General features: G+C 35.6%; 1 non-coding gene across 1 annotated transcript; it reads left to right on the top strand.

Annotated features, from left to right (window-relative positions):
• Nucleotides 1-290: 290 nt before the first annotated feature.
• LOC148548022 (small nucleolar RNA R71) lies at nt 291-398 on the top strand. The gene has a single exon (XR_015898798.1). It is a non-coding gene; the product is annotated as a small nucleolar RNA R71 (small nucleolar RNA).
• Nucleotides 399-22,918: the final 22,520 nt, after the last annotated feature.

Here is a 22,918-nt window from a genome sequence, read left to right as displayed (position 1 = left end):
TTCAGACCCTGAGAAATCATATTGACTTGCTGAGTCAATATTTTATTCTGAGCCAATATGGCATTCAGAGTATCAATTTCAAGAACTCCCTTCTTCATAGGCGTCCCATTACTCACAGGATTCCTTTCAGAACTGTACATGAACTGGTTATTTGCAACCATATCAATGAGTTCTTGAGCTTCTGCAGGCGTTTTCTTTAGGTGAATAGATCCACCTGCAGAATGGTCCAATGACATTTTAGATAATTCAGACAGACCATCATAGAATATATCCAGGATGGTCCATTCTGAAAGCATGTCAGAAGGACACTTTTTGGTCAGTTCCTTGTATCTCTCCCAAGCTTCATAGAGGGATTCACCTTCTTTTTGTTTGAAGGTCTGAACATCCACTCTAAGCTTACTAAGCTTTTGAGGAGGAAAGAACTTGGCTAAGAAAGTCGTGACCAGCTTTTCCCAAGAGTTCAGGCTAGCTTTAGGTTGAGAGTCCAACCATATTCTAGCTCTGTCTCTTATAGCGAATGGGAAAAGCATGAGCCTGTAGACCTCGGGATCAACCCCATTGGTCTTGACAGTATCACAGATCTGCAAGAATTCAGTTAAGAATTGAAAAGGATCTTCAGATGGAAGTCCATAAAACTTGCAGTTCTGTTGCATCAGAGAAATTAATTGAGGTTTAAGCTCAAAGTTGTTTGCTCCAATGGCAGGGATTGAGATGCTTCTTCCATGTAAATTGGAATTAGGTGCAGTAAAATCACCAAGCATCTTCCTTGCATTATTATTATTTTGGGCCATGTCTCCTTCTTTTTCGAAAATTTCAGTAAAGTCCTCTTCAGAGTGTTGTGTTTTAGCTTCTCTTAGCTTCCTCTTCAGAGTCCTTTTAGATTTTGGATCAGCTTCAACAAAAATGTTCTTATCCTTGTTCCTGCTCATATGACAAAAAAGGAAATAACAAAGAAAATATGGAATCCTCTATGTCACAGTATAGAGATTCCTTTATGTGAGTAGAAGAAGAGAAATTCGAACACCAGGAGGAAGAGAGGGTTCGAATTTTTAGATGAAGAGAATTGTTAGTAAATAAATAAAATAATTAGAAAGAGATGAGGGGAGAGAATTTCGAAAATTAAATAAAAAGATAAGAAAAATATTTTTGTTTTTAATTAAAATTAGAATTAAAATTCAAAAATTAAAGAGAAAAATGAAATTAAATTAAATTTAAAATAATTAATTAATTAAAAAGAAATTTTTGAAAAAGAGGAAGGGATTTTCGAAAATTAGAGAGAGAGAGAGAGTTAGTTAGGTAGTTTTGAAAAAGATATGATTAAAACAAAAAGATAGGATTACAAAAAAAAAAAAAGAATTTGAAAATTAATTTTGAAAAGATAAGAAGTTAAAAAAGAAGTTAGAAAAGATTTTGAAATTAATTTTGAAAAAGATATGATTGAAACTTAATTTGAAAAAGATTTGAAAAAAGAAATTTAAAAAGATTTGATTTTGAAAATTAAAGTTGATTACTTGACTAATAAGAACCAAAAAGATATGATTTACAATTTAAAGATTGAACCTTTCTTACTAGGCAAGTAACAAACTTAACATTTTTGAATCAATCACATTAATTGTTAGCATTAATTTCGAAAATATGAAATAAAAATAAGAAAAAGATTTTGAAAATAATTTTTGAAATTTTCAAAAATCATAAAAGAAAAATGAAAAAGATTTGATTTTTGAAAAAGATTTGAAAAAGATAGAATTTTTAAATTGAAAATTTGATTTGACTCATAAGAAGCAACTAAATTTTTAAAACTTTTGACTAAATCAAATCAAATTTTCAAAAATTATGAGTGAAATAAGGGAAAGATATTTTTTTGATTTTTGAATTTTCAATGATGAGAGAGAAAAACACAAAAAAGACACAATGCATGAAGATTTTGGATCAAAACAAATGATGCATGCAAGAACACTATGATTGTCAAGATGAACACCAAGAACACTTTGAATGTCAAGATGAACACCAAGAACTTATTTTTGAAAATTTTTAAGAAAAGAAAAACAAGCAAGACACCAAACTTAGAGATTTTTCATGTTTAGACACTATGAATGCAAAAATGCATATGAAAAACAACAAAAGACACAAAACAAAAAAATATGAAGATCAAACAAGAAGACTTGTCAAGAACTACTTGAAGATCATGAAGAACACATGCATGAGTTTTCGAAAAATGCACAAATTTTAAAAGCATGCAATTGACACCAAACTTTAAAATTTGACTCAAGACTCAAACAAGAAACACAAAATTATTTTTGGTTTTTATGATTTTATTAATTTTTTGTAATTTTTTGAAAATTATTTTGAAAAAGAAAAATAAGGATTTCAAAATTTTTAATAGGAATTCCAGGAATCTTGCAATGTTAGTCTATAGCTCCAGTCCAGGAATTAGACATGGCTTACTAGCCAGCCAAGCTTTTAGTGAAAGCTCCGGTCCAAAACACTAGACATGGCCAATGGCCAGCCAAGCTTCAGCAGATACAAATCAGACATACAATAGCTGATACTTCATCCAACTTCATATGCTGATAAATGGAAGCCTCGGTCCAAATGAATTAGACATGGCTTTACAGCCAGCCAGGCTTCAACGTGCTCCATGAAACACCAGAATTCATTCAAAAAAAATTTAAATAAAAAAATATATTTTTGAAAATATCTAATTTTTTTATATTTTTTTTATTTTTTCGAAAATAAGAATAAGAAAAACAAAAAGGTTAAAATTAAAATAAAGTTACCTAATCTGAGCAACAAGATGAACCGTCAGTTGTCCAAACTCGAACAATCCCTGGCAACGGCGCCAAAAACTTGGTGCGCAGAAATCGTGTCGGTTCCATTCCTTGGTAACGGCGCTGAAAACTTTATACGCACGTTCATAATCTTAATTCTTTGTCACAACTTCGCACAACTAACCAAAAAGTGCACTGGGTCGTCCAAGTAATAAACCTTACGTGAGTAAGGGTCGATCCCACGGAGATTGTCAGCTTGAAGCAAGCTATGGTCACCTTGTAAATCTCAGTCAGGCGGATTCAAATGATTAAAGAGTTTTAATAATTAAAAAAAGATAATTAAAATATAAACTAGGATAGAAATACTTATGTAATTCATTGGTGAGAATTTCAGATAAGCGTATAGAGATGCTTTCGTTCCTCTGAACCTCTGCTTTCCTGCTGTCTTCATCCAATCATTCCTACTCCTTTCCATGGCAAGCTTTATGTAGCACATCACCGTTGTCAATGGCTACATCCCATCCTCTCTGTGAAAATGGTCCAATGCGCTGTCATTGCATGGCTAATCATCTGTCGGTTCTCGATCATACTGGAATAGGATTTACTATCCTTTTGCGTCTGTCACTACGCCCAACACTCGCGAGTTTGAAGCTCATCACAGCCATCCCTTCCCAGATCCTACTCGGAATACCACAGACAAGGTTTAGACTTTCCGGATCTTAAGAATGGCCATCCATGGGTTCTAACTTATACCACGAAGATTCTAATAACTCGGACTCAGTCCCCTGTATTAGATATCTAAGAGATACTCATTCCAGCTTGTTTGCATGTAGAACAAAAGTGGTTGTCAGGCACGCGTTCATAGGTGAGAATGGTGATGAGCGTCACATAATCATCACATTCATCATGTTCTTGGGTGCGAATGAATATCTTAGAGAAGGAATAAGTTGAATTGAATAGAAAAACAATAGTACTTTGTATTAATTCATGAGGAACACCAGAGCTCCACACCTTAATCTTTGGGGTGTAGAAACTCTACCGTTGAAAATACATAAGTGATGAAGGTTCAGGCATGAAGGAATAGCCAGCCCTTAAACGTGATCTAAAGATGAAACTAAAGATGTAAATACAATAGTAAAAAGTCCTATTTATGCTTAACTAGTTACTAGGGTTTACAGAAATGAGTAAATAATGCAGAAATCCACTTTGGGGGCCCACTTGGTGTGTGTTTGGGCTGATCATTGAGCTTTACACGTGTAGAGGCTTCTCTTGGAGTTGAACGCCAGTTTGTAACCTGTTTCTGGCGTTTAACTCCACTTTGCAACCTGTTTCTGGCGTTTAACTCCAGAATGCAGCATGGAACTGGCGTTGAACGCCGGTTTGTGTCATCTAAACTCGGGCAAAGTATAAACTATTATATATTGCTGGAAAGCCCTGGATGTCTACTTTCCAACGCAATTGAGAGCACGCCATTTGAGGTTCTGTAGCTCCAGAAAATCTACTTTGAGTGCAGAGAGGTCAGAATCCAACTACATCTGCAGTCCTTTTTCAGCCTGAATCAGATTTTTGCTCAGGTCACTCAATTTCAGCCAGAAATTACTTGAAATCACAGAAAGACACACAAACTCATAGTAAAGTCCAGAAATGTGATTTTTATTTAAAAACTAATAAAAATATACTAAAAACTAACTAAATTATACTGAAACTATGTAAAAACAATGCCAAAAAGCGTATAAATTATCCGCTCATCACTGGCGCACTACAACAAATAAGGGTTTTTGCAATGGTAAAAAACCATTGCCGTAGACTGAAAAACCGTTCCTAAAACTTTAGGCAACGCTTTGGCAATGATTTTTGACCTGTGGTATATGCGGCCGTTACCAATGGTCAAAGGCAACATTTTTTTACCTAAGGCAACGGTAACCAAAATACTGTTACCAAAATTACTGGCATAGACAACGGTTTTGAAAGAAAAATTTAAACAACAGTTTTGAACTGTTACTCGATAAGCAACGGTTTTAAACCATTCTCTTTCATAATCCAACGGTTTAAAACCATAACTGAATATGCAACGGTTTTAAACTGTTGTAGTTTTATTATTCACAAAGCCAACAGTTTTAAAGCATTACCGTTGGTGTCATTTTGTAGCTACAGTTTTAATATCATTGCCATTTTATAATCGTTTAAGACAACGGTTTTAAAACGTTACCGTTTGTATCATTTTTTGGCAACAGTTTTAATTTCAATTTTTTTTAATTATTTAGTGTCAATAAATAATCTAAACTATTTGAATAAATTCACTAAAGAAAAATAATTGCACATTTTCCATCAAATTTGACTTATAAAAATTGTTGTCAGATCCACAATCACATTATTTGCTAGTAAGAATAAAATATGTGTACATTTCCTTATGTTTCTAAAAGAAACAAGACTAATATTCTCAATTGAACATATTCCCAAATAGCTTCTTTATCTTTAATCCCCTTCCAGTTTGTGAAAATTAATGGACAAACATCTGAATTCCTTGCCACTGTGCCCAATTTGCTCAAGTTGTTTACAGCTTCATCAATAGGACCAACTGCCTCTCCTTCAATATCTAGAGTAATTTCTTCTCTATCTTCCAACTGTCCTGCATGAATTTTCAAGAATTCTGTAGGTCCTCATGTTTTCTTCATTGTTGTCTCTATATAAAGAGACTAATTAAAATTACCATAATATATTCAAAGAGACTAAAACAACTAGAAAAGATGCAGAATGAACTAGAAACTACCCCAAAGAATGAACTAGAAACTTTCTCAAAAAAGAAAGAAGAAAGAACGAACTAGGACTAAATAGAAAAGATGCAGAAGCTAAAAAAATAGATAGCTTACAGTGAAAGTAAACTGAACTATTATTTAGAAAAATGATAGCAATTACACCTCAATTACATAGAGAGAGAGAGTTATTTACAGCCTAGTGCACCAAGTAAAAGTCACAGACTCTCACAACTGCTATAAGAAAACTAACTATTTAACACTTGAGTCTTGATTTTCTTGTTCGGGTTTTGCTATTTAACTTGAGTCTTGATTTTATTGAAAGCCTAGCTCAAATTAATCAATTCAAGTAAATTAATCGTTCTTATTAATGAAAATAACAAAAAACCATGTCTTCACATACAATGATTTTCATCATTATGCTCACCGAACACTCTTTTTCAATCCCCGCCCTGCCGCCCCCACCAATTAATAGATCCAATAAATTATTTATTAAAATATATCTGATGTGTGGAAAACGATCCAACACAAAATTCACCGGCAAGTGTACCGGGTCGCATCAAGTAATAATAACTAACATGAGTGAGGTCGATCCCACAGGGATTGAAGGATTGAGCAATTTTAGTTTAGTGGTTGATTTAGTCAAGCGAACAAGAGTTGAGTTGAGTGATTTGTATCCAAAAGAAGCTAAATTGCATGAAATTTAAAGGGAGAGGGATAATTGACAAGAATTTAAAGTGCAGAGAAATTAAAGAGGCTGAATCTTAAAGTGCAGAGAAATTAAAGAGGCTGAATCTTAAAGTGCAAGAAATATAAATTGTAGAAACTTAGATTTCAAGAAATGTAATTGACTGAATCTTAAAGTGCAAGAAATGTAAATTGCTTGAATTATAAAAGGAATTGGGAATTGGGATTGCAGAAATTAAACAGAGAAAAGTAAATTGTAACAAGCAGGAAAGTAGAGGATGAATTGAATTGAAGCAGATCTCAAACAGAAAATGTAAATTGGCTTGAAGAAGCATTCAACAGAAGAATTAAAAGGAAATTTCAGATCTCAGGGGTCAATAGACTAGAAAATCAAGTCTAGATCTCATTACCTTCCTTGATCCAATTCAGAAAGCAATTGCAACAAATTAAAGATCAAAACAGTAAGAAAACTTGAATTTAAATCTCAATTCTCCAATGGTGGAGTGAAAGAAACAAAAAGAGATCTCAAGGTGAGATTGAGACAGAATTTCATCAATTCTCAACACCCAAGACTCAAGCAAGAATTGTAGTAAAGAAAACAAGAAACTGAAGAGGAAGAGAGTTGAATTCTCCTCCAGGATCCAAGTTACAGTAAGTAAAATCCTCCAAGAGGTGTAAATTCAAAACTAAAATTTGACGTCCCTCCTAAATCAAACTAACTTCTATTTATACACTTTCTTCTAATGGTCTTGGAGCCTTGAATTTGGGCCTTGGCCTTGATGGACTTGGATTGAAGATAGCCTTAGTTGGTTGCTCTTGGACTTGAGAAGAAAATCCTTTTGCAATTTGGACTCTGAGCCTTTAAGTTTGAGTTGAAGTTTGAGGCAAACTTCAACTCAAACGTTGGTTTGCTGAAATTATGCAAAAAGGTTTTTGTCTGTCATTCACGTTTGAGTTCAAGTTTGGGGTCAAAATTGAACTCAAATGTGCTCCTTCCAAGATCACATTTGGTGCCAATGTTTGCCTCCAAGTTTGCGGCAAACTTGGTCGCAAACTTTGGCCTCCCCTGGTGCATAAGCTATGCCAACGTTTGCCTCCAAGTTTGAGGCAAACTTGGTCGCAAACGTGGCCAACCCTGGGACATGTGCTTATGCCAACGTTTGCCTCCAAGTTTGAGGCAAACTTGGACGCAAACGTGGCCTCCCCTGGGACGTGTTATATGCCAACGTTTGCCTCCAAGTTTGAGGCAAACTTGGACGCAAACGTGGCCTCCTCCAGGGCTACAAATTACTCCAACATTTGCCTCCAAGTTTGAGGCAAACTTGGATGCAAATGTTGGCTTCCACCAGGGTTAGTTTTGAAGCCTTCTGCTATCCCTTTTCATCAACTTTCCTCCAAGCCTTTTGGTCACCTGTCATCAATCAACAAATGCATCAAAGCTATGCTAAAATCATGAGACTTATTATCATCCTTGTCATATAAAAAATTATAGCACAAAACCTCATGAAAATGCATCAATTTACTCATGGTTGATTGAATCTAAATACATATGAATTTCTACCCAAATGGCTTACTTGCAACTCAAGAAAGTGTATAAAACTTATTAAAAATAAAGACAAAAGACTAGTAAAACTAGGCTAAGATGCCTTGGCATCACAACACCAAACTTAAATCTTGCTTGTCCCCAAGCAAGCATCAAACATAAGAGAGAATGACATGAAGTAGAGAAGTGTGCATATCCTTATTGAGCATATAGTTGAATTTAGTCCATGGGGTTTATATGCAGATAATGGTAGTTCATTTATTGCTTGCTGTTACATAAGAGATGTCTCCGCAAAGGTTTACTAAGTTTGCTGCTATAAGGCTTTACTTTAGCTTGTTCCCTTGCTAACTTTTCCTTCCTTGTTTTGCTCAGAGAGCTTATTGTTCTTTGAAGGCTTGGTGGCGGATGTTGAAGCAGCCTTTGGCTTTATTTTGCTCAGTATTCCTTCACCACAGACACATGGCTCACCCTTTTCTTCCTAGGATCATTGATGCCCAGCATCTCTTTGGATAACTAAGTGTTTTGTAGCTAGGTTGCTTTTTATTGTGGACTTTCGGTTGGCCATCCCAAATCAGTTGATCTAAGTGGCCAAGTTTTGAAATACTCCTTAGAACTTACTTGTCCAAGCATATCCTAGCACAAAAACACCACAGGCATGTGTCCTAGGGTCCAAGCTATTGGTGCCTAGCCTTATTATTTATTTTCTGTGCCACTTTTGGCTTTTTCTCTTTCTTTTTCTTTCTATTTTATTTCATTCTCAAGGGATTTTAAATGGTATAAGCCTTCATAACAACAAACCAGGTCACACTCCAAGGAATATATCATTATGCAGCATTTATTTTATGAACCATGCATTAAATCAACAAATACCACCACTGACTTCCATTCTAACTTATGCAACATTGGATATTTACTTCCTAGTTCAAGCATTTCTCTTTTATTGAATTGAAGAAAATAGGAGACAAAGCATGCATTTAGTTGAGTGGAGGTGAAAAAAAACACAAGAACACACTAAGGCTAGCCTACTTATTACAAAGTTAAATAGACAGGATGTAAAAACTTATTAAAATAAAAACATATCAACTAAACAAGCATGCTCTTTCTTTATTAAATGTGATAAGCAAAGAGCAATTCCACCTTTCATTTCTTTTTCTTCTCACTTGCTTGTTCACTGGTTTCTCCTTGTTTTTGCCTTTTAACTTTTGCCAGAATCCAGCTTTCTTCATTGTCTCTTTTACTCTGTCTTCAAGGAACAGTGCTTTGTCTACTTCTCTTTCACTCCTCCCCTTGAAATATTCATCATAAGTTGGAAATGCTGGATCCATATTGTGTAGATGTTCCCCAATGTAGCTCAACTTTACTTAGCTATTTAGTTATAGTCAGCTTGAACTCCAAACCTTGCTTCTTGAAGGGTTGTAAATTCCTTGAAATCTCTCATATGCTCAGCTTGCAGTTTGGTCAACTGGTCAAATGATTCATGAAATTGGAAAGCTTGTTCCTGTTGCATCACTAAGGATCTTGACTCATAATCCCTTTGTTGACTCATCATCCTCAACTGAAGCTCCTCTTGTCTTTGTTGAAACCTCATGTATTGTGAATGAAATTCTTCCTGCTTCTTTTGGATCCCCATGTATTGTTGTGACAACCTCTCAATTGCCTCCTGCATCTGAACTATGTCCATGTTGTTTTGTGGTTGATATTGTTGCTGTTCTTCTTGTTGTTCTTCTTGTTCTCTTTATGGTTCTTCTTATTCTCCTTGTGGTTCTTCTCTTCTTCTCCCACTTTGTGGCCTGCGACCTTGTTGTGCCTCTGTGACAATCATCATCCTCTCAAACGTTACAGGTAGGCATGGATTCAACCATATTGGGTTTGCATCCTCCATTGGCACTTTGGCTTTCCTGCATAGCCGCATAATGGTACTCGGGTAGTATAGCCAAGCTCTAGATGAGCTCTTCTCTGTAATCCTTTGAATATTACTCGTAATGAGCTCATGAACCTTTACTTCTCCTCCTCTTATTATACAGTATAACATGATAGCTCTTTCTTTTGTGACCTCTGAAGTGTTCACTGTGCCTAAGATCGATCTCTTTATCAGCTCATACCACCCTTTTGCTTTAGGGGTGAGATCTCCTCTTCTCAAGTATTTGTGCTTGTTGTCAGCATCTCCTACCCACTCTGTGTTCACCACAGATTTCACTAGCTATTTCATCATAATCAGGATCTTCATTTATTCTTTGGTGGTACCCTGGCTCATTAAAATGAACTGTTTTTAGTCCTAAGACTTTTGTGATAGCCTTTGAACTGAAATCCACTTCCATTCCCCGTACATAACTCTTGTAAGTTGGGGCTTCATTCACGTTAAGCCTTGGGGTATTAGCATAGAATTCCCTTATAATGTTTGTATTAATCCTGGTGATTGGTGAAATGAGCTCTTCCCATCTCCTCTTTTTAATCTTGGCTTTCATTTCCTGGCATCCTTCATCTGGTAATAAAAGTGGGACTTCCGGATATACATGTTTACCATTCATCCATTCTATTTGCATTTGATGGTACCATGATTTGAACTTTCATCGATCATATTCAAGCTCACTTTCCTCAATCATGGGTTCCTTTCCTCTTCTTCGTTTGGTCCTTGAAGAAGAAGCCATGCTCCTTTGGTTGGTTGATATTGTTAAGGTTACAGGTGTGTGGAGAAGGTTGGATATGTTTGTGTGCTCTTGGTGGAGAAGTGTTTTGAGGCTAAGGTAATATGGTAGATGATGATGAACCAAGGTCTTAGGGTTTTGGAGATGATGAATACAAAGTCTGAATGGTTGGAATGCAAGGTGTGTGTAATGTTTTCGTTCATGTGCATGGCTGAAGGGAAGTTGTTTTATGGTTACTTTAATGAGGGATGGATGGCTATGATTCATTTGGACAACTTGCAAAATCAAGGGAGTGCTTGCAAAGTTGAATGAGGACAAAGTTTTACCTCTTCATGAAGTGCATCTCCTCGGTCATCAAAGCATTTCTCCAGGGTTGTACAGATTCTCTCTTCAAGCCATGTGATCTATTTTTGTCCTTATGCTAGCTTGCCTTTCTTTGTCTTATCCCCTTCATTGAATAGTTCTCTGACTACCTAATAATCACAACAGAACAAGCATTATCAAATTGGCAACAAGAGAACCTTTCCTATATAAACCATTAAATATCATTCCTTATGCTTATTTAACCGTGGCTTCCTTTTATATATTTTTGGAGGACACTAATGAGTGGATATTTTATACGCTTTTTGGGGTTAATTTCATATAGTTTTTAGGATGTTTTAGTTAGTTTTTAGTTTAATTCTATTAGTTTTTAGGAAAAATTCATATTTCTGGACTTTACTATGAGTTGTGTGTTTTTCTGTGATTTCAGGTATTTTTCTGGCTGAAATTGAGGGAGCTGAGCAAAAATCTGATTTAGGCTGAAAAAGGACTGCTGATGCTGTTGGATTCTGACCTCCCTGCACTCAAAGTGGATTTTCTGGAGCTACAGAACTCGAAATGGCGCGATTCCAATTGCGTTGGAAAGTATACATCCAGGGCTTTCCATCAATATATAATAGTCCATACTTTGAACGAGGATAGATGATGTAAACTGGCGTTCAACGCCAGTTCTCTGCCCAATTCTGGCGTCCAGCGCCAGAAAAGGATCAAAAGTTGGAGTTCAACGCCAGAAATGGATCCAAACCTGGCGTTGAATGCCCAAAACAGCCTTAGGCACGTGAATTGCTTAAGTCTCAGCCCCAGCACATACCAAGTGGGCCCCAGAAGTGGATCTCTGCACCATCTGTTACAGTTACTCATTTTCTGTAAACCTAGGCTACTAGTTTAGTATTTAAACAACTTTTAGAGACTTATTTTGTATCTCATGACATTTTAGATCTGAACTTTGTATTCTTTGACGGCATGAGTCTCTAAACTCCATTGTTGGGGGTGAGGAGCTCTGCTGTGTCTCGATGAATTAATGCAAGTATTTCTGTTTTCCATTCAAACACGCTTGTTCCTATCTAAGATGTTCATTCGCGCTTAACTGTGATGGAGGTGATGATCTGTGACACTCATCACCTTCCTCAAACCATGAACGTGTGCCTGACAACCACCTCCGTTCTATATACGATTGAATGAGTATCTCTTAGATCTCTTAATTAGAATCTTCGTGGTATAAGCTAGAATTGATGGCGGCATTCATGAGAATCCGGAAAGTCTAAACCTTGTCTGTGGTATTCCAAGTAGGATTCAATGATCGTATGACTGTGACGAGCTTCAAACTCGCGAGTGCTGGGCGTTAGTGACAGACGCAAAAGGACGAAAAATCCTATTCCAGTATGATCGAGAACCGACAGATGATTAGCCGTGCTGTGACAGAGCATGTGAGCATATTCTTCACTGAGAGGATGGGATGTATCCATTGACGACGGTGAACCCCTACATACAGCTTGCCATAGGAGGACGTGCGTGCGTGAATTAGAAGACAGAGGAAAGCAGGGATTCAGAAGACAAAGCATCTCCAAAACTCCAACATATTCTCCATTACTGCATAACAAGTAACCTTTAATGCATGCTCTCTTGTTTATTCGCAATTCAACTGATAAACATAATTGACTTCCTGACTAAGATTTACAAGATAACCATAGATTGCTTCAAACCAACAATCTCCGTGGGATTCGACCCTTACTCACGTGAGGTATTACTTGGACGACCCAGTGCACTTGCTGGTCAGTGGTACGAGTTGTGAAAAGTGTGATTCACAAATTGTGCACCAACTTTTTGGCGCCGTTGCCGGGGATTGTTCGAGTTTGGACAACTAACGGTTTATTTTGTTGCTTAGATTAGGAAAAATTTCTCTTTTTTGTTTAGAGTCTCTTTTTATTGTTGTGTTAGAATCTTAGAATCCTTATTTTCTTTTTAAAATCTTTTTCAAAAAAATAATTTGTCTATTAAATCCTGTGTCAAACTTTAAGTTTGGTGTTTTCTTGTTGATTTTTCTGTGTTTTTCGAAAATTTATTTTGGTTTTCTAAAAATTTTAAGTTTCGTGTTCTTCCTTTGTGTTCTCGTGTTCTTGTGAATCTTCAAAGTGTTCTTAAGTTTTCCTTGTGTCTTGATCTTAAAATTTTTAAGTTTGGTGTTCCTTGGTGTTTTTCCCCCCCAAAATTTTCGAAAATAAGGAACCTCAGATCTAAAAATTTTAAATCCTGTGTTATCTTATTGTTTTTCTCTCTTCTTTAAAAATTCAGATTTTTATTTCAAAATTTAAAACCTTTTTCAAAAATCATCATATCTTTTTCAAAATCTCCTAACCACTTTCTCTCTCCTCACTTTTTCGAAAATCTTTTACTCATTTTTATTTATTTTATTTTGATTTATTTTATTTTCGAAATAAATTAATAAATAAATAAATAAAAATATTTTTTCTATTTTACATCATCTCCCTTTCTCCATCATGGACCTAAGCGGAAATGAACAGTCCAGGAGGACTCTGGGGTCATATTCTAACCCCTCTACTGCTTCATATGGGAGTAGTATCTGCATACCCTCCATTGGAGTCAGTAGCTTTGAGTTGAATCCTCAGCTCATTATCATGGTGCAGCAAAGCTGCCAGTATTTCGGTCTTCCACAGGAAGAACCTACAGAGTTTTTGGCACAATTTTTACAAATTACTGACACAGTACATGATAAGGAAATAGATCAGGATGTCTACAGACTATTACTGTTTCCATTTGCTGTAAAAGATCAAGCTAAGAGGTGGTTAAATAACCAACCTAAGGCCAGCATAAAGACATGGAAACAGCTGACAGAAAAATTCCTGAATCAATATTTCCCTCCAAAAAGGATGACACAGCTAAGGCTGGACATCCAAGGCTTCAAGCAAGGAGATAATGAATCTCTTTATGATGCCTGGGAGAGATACAGAGAGATGCTACAAAAATGCCCCTCTGAAATGTTCTCAGAGTGGGTTCAGTTAGACATCTTCTACTATGGGCTTGCAGAAGGAGCTCAGATGTCTCTAGATTACTCAGCTGGTGGATCTATCCACATGAGAAAGACAATTGAAGAGGCTCAAGAGCTCATTGATACAGTTGCCAGGAATCAGCATCTGTATCTAAGCAGTGACCCTTCCATGAAAGAAGAGGTTAAAACAGCAACTGCTGAACTCAGTCCTGTAGAACAAGCTGCTGAATTCAATCAGCAATTGGACTTCCTAACAAGGCAGTTAGCCCAATTCAAAGATAGACTACAAGAGACAAGGATGGCTAATATACATATGGAAGAACAGTTTAAGCAAACAAAGCAGCAGCTGTCAAGGCAAATAACAGAAGAATGCCAAGCAGTTCAATTAAGAAGTGGGAAGACATTAAATATCTCACCTCAAGGCAGCAAAAAGTCAACAAATGAGCAACCCACCAAAGATTCACCTGAGGACAGTAAGAGCCCAGGGAAAAATAATTCTAGTCTTTCTAGCATCTGGTCTATGAATAGTAAAGGAAAATGATCCTTTCTGGGGGTTGTATTGAGCCTTCTATAGTCAATACACATGCGCCATCCTGTAACTGTTCTTGTAGGAACCAGTTCATTTTTTTCATTATGAACCACTGTCATGCCTCCCTTTTTGGGGACAACTTGGACGGGGCTCACCCAGGGGCTATCAAAAATAGGATAAATAATCCCAGCCTCCAGTAACTTGGTGACCTCTTTCTGCACTACTTCCTTCATGGCTGGATTTAGCCGCCTCTGTGGTTGAACCACTGGCTTAGCATCATCCTCCAATAGGATCTTGTGCATGCATCTTGCTGGACTGATGCCCTTAAGGTCACTTATGGACCACCCAAGAGCTGTCTTGTGTGTCCTTAGCACTTGAAGTAGCGCTTCCTCTTCCAGGTGAGTTAAAGCAGAGCTTATGATCACCGAAAAAGTGTCACCTTCTCCCAGAAATGCATATTTCAGGGATGGTAGTAATAGTTTGAGCTCGGGTTTATGAGGTTTTTTCTCTTCCTGAGGAAGTTTCAGAGGCTCTTTCAATTCCTCTGAATCCTCCAGATCAGGCTGAACATCTTTAAAAATGTCCTCTAGCTCTGATTCAAGACTCTCAGTCATATTGACCTCTTCCACCAGGGAGTCAATAATATCAATGCTCAGGCAATCGTCTGATGTGTCTGGATGTTGCATAGCTTTGACAACATTCAACTTAAACTCATCCCCATTGACTCTCAGGGTTATCTCCCCTTTTTAGATGTCAATGAGGGTTCGTCCAGTTGCTAGGAATGGTATTCCTAAAATGAGAGTTGTACTTTTGTGCTCCTTCATTTCCAGCACTACAAAGTCAGTAGGGAAGGCGAATGGCCCAACCTTGACAATCATGTCCTCAATTATGCCTGATGGGTATTTAATAGAGCCATCAGTAAGTTGAAGACAGATCCGGGTTGGTTTGACCTCTTCAGTCAAGCCAAGCTTTCTGATAGTGGATGCAGGGATTAGGTTGATGCTTGCCCTAAGATCACATAAAGCTGTCTTGGTGCAATTACCCTCTAATATGCATGGTATCATAAAGCTCCTGGGATCTTTAAGCTTTTCTGGGAAGCTTTTCAGAATGACTGCACTGCATTCGTCAGTAAGGAGAACTCTTTCAGTTTCTCTCCAATCCTTCTTATGACCCAAGATATCTTTCATGAACTTGGCATAAGAGGGTATTTGCTCAAGTGCCTCTGCAAATGGAATCTTTATTTCAAGAGTCCTGAGATAGTCTGCAAAGCGAGCAAATTCCTTATCCTACTCCTCTTGGCATTGTTTTTGAGGATAAGGCATCTTGGCTTTGTATTCCTCAACCTTGGTTGCTGCAGGTTTATTTCCTACAGAAGTGGTTAGAGAAGCCTTTTTAGAGGGGTTGTTATCAGCACTTGTGTGTGTCTGATCCCTCACTGGCGTTTGAATGCCAGGGTTGGAAGCTTGATTGATGTTGAACGCCAACTTCCTACCTGTTTCTGGTGTTTGAACGCCAGAACTGAGCTTCTATTGGGCGTTTGATGCCAGCTCCTTGCCTGTTCCTGGCGTTTGAACGCCATAACTACGCGTGGGTTGGGCGTTTAACGCCAACCTTGCATCCTTTTCTGGCGTTTGAACGCCAGAGTTGTTCTTCTCTGGGCCCTTACTGTCCTTAGAGGGATTTTGAATAATATTTTGCTCATCCTCTGTCAGTTGTTCTTTTCTTGGCTTTCTGCTGCTCTGAAGTGAGGTATTTAATGTTTTCCCATTTCTTAATTGAACTGCTCTGCACTCTTCTGTTATCTGCTTTGATAACTGCTGTTTTGTCTGATTCAATTGTGCCTCCATATTTTTATTAGCATTTTTAGTGACTTGTAGCATCTCCTTGAATTCTGCTAGCTGTTTTGTTAGAAAGCACAATTGTTGATTGATTTCAGCAACTTGTTCTGGAGGACCAAGTTCAGTAGACACTGCTTTGGCTTCTTCTTTTATGGAAGACTCACTACTTAGTTATAGATGTTGATTTCTGGCAACTGTATCAATGAGCTCTTGAGCTTCTTCAATTGTCTTTCTCATGTGTATAGATCCACCAGCTGAGTGGTCCAAAGACATCTGAGCTTTCTCTGTAAGCTCATAATAGAAGATGTCTAACTGCACCCATTCTGAAAACATTTCAGAGGGGCATTTTCTTAGCATCTCTCTGTATCTCTCCCAGGCATCATAAAGAGATTCATTATCTCCTTGTTTAAAGCCTTGGATGTCTAGCCTTAGCTGTGTCATCCGTTTTGGAGGGAAGTATTGATTCAGGAATTTTTCTGACAGCTGTTTCCATGTCCTTATGCTAGCCTTAGGTTGGTTATTTAACCACCTCTTAGCTTGGTCTTTTACAGCAAATGGAAATAGTAATAATCTGTAGACGTCCTGATCTACTTCCTTATCATGTACTGTGTCAGCAATCTGTTAAAACTGTGCCAGAAACTCTGTAGGTTCTTCCTGTGGAAGACTGGAATACTGGCAACTTTGCTGCACCATGATAATGAGCTGAGGATTCAACTCAAAGCTACTGACTTCAATGGAGGGTATACAGATACTACTCCCATATGAAGCAGTAGTGGGGTTGGCATATGACCCCAGAGTCCTTCTAGACTGTTCATTTCCACTTAGATCCATGATGGAGAAAAGGGAATTGATATGAATAGCAAATAGAATATATTTTTATTATTTTTTTTCTTTTTTGAAAATTAAAATTAAAATAAAATAAAATAAATGAAAAATGGACTACAATTTCGAAAATTTGAAGAAAAAGAAATAAAAAAATAAAAACTAAATTAATTAATTAAAAAGATTTGAAAAGGATGTGGGTGAGGATTTTGGAAAAAAAATGAAGAGAAAGAAATTGGTTAGGAAGTTTTGAAAAAGATATGTCTTAAAATAAAAGATACTTGTAAGAAAATAAAAATAAAATAAATAAAAAAAAGAAAAGGTATAAAAAGATTTAATTTTAAGATTTGAGATTAGAAAAGATAAGATAAGCTAGGTAAGAGAAGATAAGGAATTTAAATTAAAAAGTTTTGAAATTTGAATTTTGAAATTCAAATTTTGAAATTTGAATTTTGAATTTTGGAAGTTGAAATTTGAAATTTGAAATGAGATAAGATAAGATTTTGAAAAGGATATGAATTTTTTTTTGAAAAAGATTTGAATTTTGAAATTTTAAAACTAAGATAAGATAAAATAAAAAATTTTAAAATAAAATCTGAATTTTTAAAAGGAAAATTCGAAAAATCAATTAAAATAAAGGAGAAAGATATTTTTGAATTCAATGAGGAAAGAGAAAAATTAAAAAAAAGACACAAGACTTAAAATTTTTAAATCGAATGCTCCTTATTTTTGAAAATTTTGGAGGAAAAATACCAAGAAATACCAAACTTAAAAATTTTAAGATCAAGACACAAGGAGAACTCAAGAACACCTTGAAGACTCACAAGAACAACAAGAACATGAAGAAAGAACACCAAACTTAAAATTTTTAGAAAATCACAATAAAATTTTCGAAAACTAAAGAAAAGCTAACAAGAAAACACCAAACATAAAGTTTGGCACAAGATTTAATCAAAGAAAATTTATTTTTAGAAAAGTTTTAAAAAGAAGATAGTCAATTACCAATAACATAGGCACAACGCTCTAGCCAATCGAGCTAAAATTTAACGTGTTTTAATATTGTATTTAATAAATAAAATTTTCTTTGGAAACTGATATTTTGAAAAAGCACAAGAAAAACAAGAAAAAGACATAGAACAAGAAAAACTAAAGATCAAACAAGGAAAATAAACAAGAACAACTTGAGAATTAAGAAAGAACTAAGAACATATAATTCGAAAAATTGAAAGAAAAAGAAAATCATGCAATTGACACCAAACTTAAAATATGAAACTAAACTCAAACAGAGGACTAAATCATTAAGTTATTGGTTTTGAAAATTTTGGAAAATAATTTAGAAAAATAAAATAAGGATTTTAAAATTTTAACCAAAAACAATAATAGAGGACTCTAAACCAAAAAGAAAAATTTTTCCTAATCTAAGCAACAAAATAAACCGTCAGTTGTCCAAACTCAAACAATCCCCGGAAACGGCGCCAAAAACTTGGTGCACGAATTGTAAATCACACTTTTCACAACTCGTACCACTAACCAGCAAGTGCACTGGGTCGTCCAAGTAATACCTTACGTGAGTAAGGGTCGAATCCCACGGAGATTGTTGGCTTGAAGCAATCTATGGTTATCTTGTAATTCTTAGTCAGGATATCAATTATAATTATCAGTTTGGATTGCAAAAAATAAAAGAGCATGAATTAAATACTTGTTATGCAGTAATGGAGAATATGTTGGAGTTTTGGAGATGCTTTGTCTTCTGAATCTCTTCTTTCCCCCTGTCTTCTTCTTCACGCACGCAAGGTTTCTCGTATGGCAAGTTGTGTGTTGGTGGATCACCGTTGTCAATGGCTACCATCCGTCCTCTTAGTGAAAATGGTCCAGGTACGCTGCCACTGCACGGCCAATCATCTGTCGATTCTCACTCATGCTGGAATAGGATCCATTGATCCTTTTGCGTTTGTCACTACGCCCAACCCTTGTGAGTTTGAAGCTCGTCACAGTCATTCAATCCTTGAATCCTACTCGGAATACCACAGATAAGGTTTAGACTTTCCGGATTCTCAAGAATGCTGCCAATGGATTCTAGCTTATACCACGAAGATTTTGATTAAGGAATCCAAGAGATACTCATTAAATCGAAGGTAGAACAGAGGTGGTTGTCAGGCACGCGTTCATAGGTTGAGGATGGTGATGAGTGTCATGGGTCATCACATCCATCGTATTGAAGTGCGAATGAACATCTTAGATGGAAACAAGCGTGTTTGAATAGAAAACAAAAATAATTTCATTAATTCATCGAGACACAGCAGAGCTCCTTACCCCCAACAATGGAGTTTAGAAACTCATGCCGTCAAAGAGTACAAAGTTTAGATCTAAAATTGTCATGAGGTGCAAAATAAATCTCTAAAAGTTGTTTAAATACTAAACTAGTAACCTAGGTTTACAGAAAATGAGTAAACTAAGATAGATAGTGTAGAGATCCACTTTTGGGGCCCACTTGGTATGTGCTGGGACTAAGACTTGAGCTTTACATGTGCCTAGGCTGTTTCTAGAGTTAAACGCCAGGTTGTAACTTGTTTCTGGCATTTAACTCCAACTTGTAGCCTGTTTCTGGCGTTTAACGCCAGAATGCAACATGAAACTGGCGTTGAACGCCAGTTTACGTCGTCTATCCTTGAGCAAAGTATGGACTATTATATATTGCTGGAAAGCCCTGGATGTTTACTTTCCAACACAATTGAGAGCGCGCCAATTGGACTCCTGTAGCTCCAAAAAATCCATTCCGAGTGCAGAGAGGTCAGAATCCAACAGCATCAGCAGTCCTTTTTTTTCAGCCTGAATCAGATTTTTGCTCAGCTCCCTCAATTTCAGCCAGAAAATACCTGAAATTACAAAAAAATACACAAACTCATAGTAAAGTCCAGAAATGTGATTTTTATTTAAAAACTAATAAAAATATAATAAAAAGTGACTAAAACATATTAAAAACTACCTAAAAATAATACCAAAAAAGCGTATAAATTATCCGCTCATCATAAATCAATATTAAAATCAAAATAAAATCATAAAAGCATTTCCAAATAATAATTTAGTGAACAAAAGCAACAGTAAAAGATTAGCAAATCCTACATTCCCATACTTTATTCCACTCCCTAATAGCAACACCATAATCAGTTAATCACGTCTCATCTCATAATCTAAACTCTAATCACTATTCAAAGGACTGAAACAAACACAAAAGCAGAAACTCACACACCACTTTCCTTTCTTCTTCTTAACTCCAACAAAAATGGCCAACAGCCAAACACGCCCTAACTAAACAAAAGAAAATTAGAGAAAAAGACCACTTACCACAAATAACAACCCACAATCAGCCAAGGCAGTGAAGCAAAAGCAGCAAGGTAGAAGTAGGGAAGCAGAATTAAATATAATACTAAGTTCTCCTTCACCTTCATAATGATTTTCCAGTGAACAAAAAAGTTAGCAAATTACATATAATACTAAGACTAATTCTTATAATGTTTACTAATAGAGAGAGGGAACGAGGAAAAGAAAGATAACTATTAGGATAAAATTTGTGGAAAGAAGACTAAATAAAACATTTAAATAATTCGGCTACCTGATGTTTCTCAGAGCAGTACCGCACTTGTCTGCAACTACTGCAGAGTTTATCTCCTTTCCATGTTACACACCAATTGCAAAAAGCAGATAAAAAAAAAAAAGATTTCCATCTTTTAATAAGATGTGCCTAATCAATAGAAGTACTAATACACTGATCTTAATGTGAAAATAGGTCATATATTAGATATATACAAAGCAAAAATAATAGTATAAATAATGCACAGTATAGCAACAATAAAAATACAATGTAAGAGCAGCTTGTTCAGGGTATCAAATTAAGTCTGAGATTGAAATGTAGCAAAAGCATAGTGCCACAAAATCAAAAAGATGGATCGCATGTACTCATGAACTCTATAACTCATGCAATAACTCATTAACTCTAGAATGCTACTCCTCGTAAGGAAATAGTCACCAGTTATAATCCATCTCCATGTTTACAGTATCTTTAGGGTGGTGAAGTGTGATAATCCATCTCTATGTTTACAGGGAGTATCATAAATCTTAATTTACATAAAAGTTGTATCACTCAATCACCCAGAATATTATCACTGAGAGAACCCATCATTTAAACTCAGAGAACCAGTGACCAAAACAGATAGCATTATACCAAATCAAAATTCAAATAAAAACAGAAACCAAATCAATTAAACTCCAACAACAGTGACCATGGTTACATCAAAATGGAGAATTCAAACTCAATGGAATCGAAAACAGAAATGAATTCAATGGAATTCAAAACAGAGACAGCTTACAATAAAAGAACGAAGCAGCAGCAACAGGAGAGGTAGCCCCCTTCTCCCCGGTCCGTGATTTCGACGACCAGAGGCACGGCGGTACGGTGTGTTCTCCAGTGACAATCGACGGTGGCAGCGGCTCCTCTTTTGGTAGCGACAAGCATGAACGGCGGCTCCTCTCCACGGCCACGGCGACGGACCTTCGACGGCGACAGTGGAGATCAGACGCGACGGAGTTGGCAGCACAAGCGGCGTCTTTTTTCTCCCCTACGAGCTTCCTTCCTCACGCATCTCTTCTCCCTCGCGATAGCAATGACATCATGGCAGCAGCGGTGTGACGGGTTCGACGGAGGCACATCGACGGGGATGCGACGGTGTGGCTTCGACGGCGTTCGGCTCCTCGGCGACTTCAGATCTGACAGTGACATGACCTCTCTTCTCTTCCTCTGCTGTGTGTGCGTAGGTTGAAAGAGAAGCGGGGCAAAAATTAGGGTTTCTTTTGTTTAAGGTGGGAATTTAGGGTAAAATGAAATTGGGAATTTAGAGTTAAGGAATTTGTTATATCAATTTATTAATTAATTTTTAATTATGCATTCTCATTTAAAATTATAAGACGATATAATTAAATTTTTACTCATAAAAAATAAAGTATTAAATTACAAGAATATCAATTATTTAAATCAAATTATATAATCTAAAATATTCATAATAAAGAATAAAGTATTAATAAGAAACTTGAATTAAATCATAAATTATTCGTAATAAAAGTTATTTAACTTAAATTATATAATTCTTTTTTATTTATTAATTACTGAAATTATGTGAAACATTCAATTATAATAAATATTATAATAAAATTCTAATTAATTTAAACTTTAATTTTCATGAAACTCTAATTAATTATTCTCAGTAAAATAATTTTTTTAAAATAAAATTCTCAACAATTATAATAAATTGTAAATAACTCATTATTTAATTTTCTGAAAACTTGGATTGTTACAGCTCTGAGTCTGATGGCCTGAGTTGGTGTGGGTTAGGGTTACGTAGATAGTGGAGGGAGGAAGAGCACGCTCTGATATTTTTTTTAAGAGATCAGTGTCCTTAATTATCTTAGAGAGAAATTTTTTCAATAAATATATAATATTTATTCTAAAATTATTTTAATTTTTTTTACAATAATATTTATTATAAATTAATTTTAATTTTATTTTTTTAAATAATATTTGTTATATATTTATAACAAAAATATATAATATTTATTATAAATTTATTTCAATTTTATTTTTTCAAAAAAATATTTGTTATATATTTATAACAATAGTTTTTGAGTATTTTATAAATTGAGTATTTATATTTTTATTGGTATTGTTTAACTTGTATAATTATTTAAATAATATTAGAAAATTGTTGTTTCATAAACAATTGTTGTTATGGTTATAAAATCGTTCTTTAAAATAGTCAAAGAGAACGGTTTTATTTCATTACTATAGCATAATGAAAAATTGAACTTCAATAGTAACACTGTAAAAACTGTTGTCTAAGACTATCTAATAGAACGATTTTAAAGTGTAGCATTTTGGCAATGGTTTTTATGCGTTTTCTTTGTACAATTATTTAAACAACGATAAAAACCCATTGCTTAAATACAAATAATGG

This window comes from Arachis ipaensis, chromosome B8 (assembly GCF_059453495.1).
Source record: "Arachis ipaensis isolate K30076 ecotype BB chromosome B8, ASM5945349v1, whole genome shotgun sequence".
Classification (NCBI taxonomy): Eukaryota; Viridiplantae; Streptophyta; class Magnoliopsida; order Fabales; family Fabaceae; genus Arachis; species Arachis ipaensis.
The sequence above is the reverse complement of the archived record's forward strand: the minus strand, read 5'-3'. Positions and strand labels throughout refer to the sequence as shown.